The 2793-nt window shown below is 41.4% G+C and overlaps 1 non-coding gene across 1 annotated transcript; it reads right to left on the reverse strand.

The window, feature by feature from the left end:
* Nucleotides 1-1913: 1913 nt before the first annotated feature.
* Nucleotides 1914-2020, reverse strand: LOC148855682 (small nucleolar RNA R71). Its single transcript, XR_016095259.1, has one exon. It is a non-coding gene; the product is annotated as a small nucleolar RNA R71 (small nucleolar RNA).
* Nucleotides 2021-2793: the final 773 nt, after the last annotated feature.

Here is a 2793-nt window from a genome sequence, read left to right on the forward strand (position 1 = left end):
AAGGTTATGAACAGCCTCTCTCAAGCGCATGTTCATCCTATGCATGAGTAACGGTTCTTCTATCTCTAGCAAAAATTTAATCCCCATGCATGCATTTCTTCAAACACTTCTAAGGCATCAATTCAAATCTGAATTGATCACCAACTGAATTGTGCAAGTTATCTCTAACCTTGCACTCAATTCAGTTCTTGAATAATAGATCTGAATTCCTAGAGTCTCTCTCAAGCACTCTAGGAATTCCAAGCTTTAGATCCATTCGGCCAATCTGAAAATTGCAGATCTGAATTCTCTTTCAAGCAATTCAGATCTTGCAATCTCAGATCTGAGAATTCAGATCTGAGTTTTGAAGGTTAGTTGGCCGAATTAATCTACAATAACACCCTTATTCAAGAAACTTCAAGTACAATTCATGACCATTTGAATGAATCAAAAAGAATTAGATTGCTGAACTGAAATTTTATAAGTTGAAATACATCAAGGAAGAATGGAAACAAGGAGAAAGAAGAAAGAAAATATAACAAAGAAACTGAATTCAAATCAAAAGAGAATGAAACTACAAATGATTTATTACAAAAGATATTTGAATCACAAACCCTCAATTCAAACTCACCTTCTTCTTCTAGCTTGCTTGTCTTGAACTTCCTTCAGCCCTTCTTCTTCTTCTTCCTTGCGCCTAGCCTTCTTCTCTTCTCTTCTCTCAAGGTGGCCGAACCTCTAAGAGTGGGAGAGCATTCCTCTCAAGCAATTGAACAACTCTCTCCCCTCCTAGAGGCCTCCTTATATAGTTTTTCAAGGGGGCTCTTGCCCCTTCTTGAAGTCTCTAGAATTGGGTGTATTACACCCCTCATGAACCATCTAGAGTGCTCCCTCCTTCTCTTCAAGAAACATCTAGGAGTTGCCGCCCCTAGCTCCCTTTGGGCTGCAATTTGGGCTACAACTTAGCTTGCTTTTGAGCTCATGTGGGCTACACTCTAGGCTGTTATTTGGGCTAAAAATGGGCTGGGCCGAAATTTTCTTCTTGCTAGGCTTCTTCCCTTGGGTTTTCCAAAGAGTTAGCTTGCACTACTTGGGCCGAATGAAACTCCCTTGCTCTCATGGCTAGGCTGGACTGAACTTGATAAATTTTGGGCTTTCTTTTCTTGCTTTTGCCTTCTTTTTGTTGATTTGGCTCCCCCTGAAATTTCATGCAAAAACCTCATAAAATATAGATAAATTGTAGGTTCATCATTGTTTGAGATAGAATTCAGGTAACTTTAACTCAGTTTGGTCGATTTGTTCCTTGGAAATCCTAGAGTGCTTGAGAAAGACTCTAAGATTTCATATCTGCTAATCAAGAACCAAATTGAGTGCAAGGTTAGAGATAACTTGCACAATTCGGTTGGTGATCATTCAAATCTGAAATGATGCCCCAGAATTTCTAGATCTTAATGCATGCATGGGGATTAGATTCTTGCTAGAGATAGAAGAATCATCACTCATGCATAGAATGAACATGCGCTTGAGAGAGTCTGTTCAATGCCTTGGGGTTTCACCAAACCAAGGTTGAATCCTAATCTAATCGAATGACCTAGAGATCTAATTGCTGAATCAAACCAGCCATTGTAAGACCGGCCATTGTTGCAAATAATTTTGTGATCAAAGCAGCCATAATTCAAATGATCCAAAACAAAGTTCAGTTTTGTAGGATGGCTCATGAAGATCCAAACTCTCACATAGCCAATTTTTTGGAGATTTGTGACACTTTCAAGCATAATGGGGTGAGTGATGATGCTGTTAGGCTAAGGTTATTCCCATTTTCATTAAAAGACAAGGCCAACGCTTGGCTGAATTCATTACCGACTGGATCTATAGCCACTTGGGATGAGATGGCTAGCTGATTCCTCTCCAAGTACTTCCCTCCATCCAAGACAGCAAAGATGAGAAATGACATCACCACTTTCTTCCAACAAGATGGAGAATCTTTATATGAGTCATGGGAGCGGTATAAGGAGCTGTGAAGGAAGGTCCCTCACCATGGACTTCCTATATGGCTGCAAGTGCAAACCTTCTACAATCGTCTAACCGAATCCAACAAGACCATCCTAGATGTGGCAGCCGGGGGCTCCATCAACAATAAGACCCCTGAAGTGGCCCATGCACTCATAGAGGAGATGGCAACCAATAATTACCAATGGCATTCAGAGAGAACACAAGTGAAGAAGCAACATGGTCTTCACAATGTGGACTCATACACTACTCAATATGAGCAAATAGGTGCAATTAGCAAGAAAATTGATGAGATGTAGATGGCAACCATGAATGTGCAGTCCGTGACATGTGATTGGTGTGGGGGAGGACACATCAGCACTGAATGCCAAGTTGGCAATCAGTTTAGGCAGTCCACAGAACAGGTTGATTTTGTTGGCAACTTTGCAAGGCAGTAGGGAAATCAGCACCACCATGCCTTTAATCCCGGATGGAGGGGCTACCCGAATCAGTCATGGCAAAATCAGCATGGACCGAAGCCTTTTCCCCAAAATAGAGGAGTTGATGACCGAGTTCATAGCCAGTGCCAAAACCAAATTTCAGAACCAAGAGGCTTCAATAAAGAACTTGGAAAATCAGGTTGGGCAGTTGGCGTAAATGATTTCAGCAAGAATACCGGGCACTCTACCAAGCAATACAAAAGTGAATCCATGAGAACAAGTGCAGGCTATCACTTTAAGAAGTGGTAAGGAGCTGCCGAAAGTAGAAAATAAAGCAAGGGCTGAAAACAAGGCAGATGCAACCCTCAAAACCAGAAACAAGAAGGAG

This window comes from Nelumbo lutea, chromosome 4 (genome assembly GCF_056320005.1).
Source record: "Nelumbo lutea isolate HS-2025 chromosome 4, American lotus-T2T, whole genome shotgun sequence".
In the NCBI taxonomy this organism is placed as follows: domain Eukaryota; kingdom Viridiplantae; phylum Streptophyta; class Magnoliopsida; order Proteales; family Nelumbonaceae; genus Nelumbo; species Nelumbo lutea.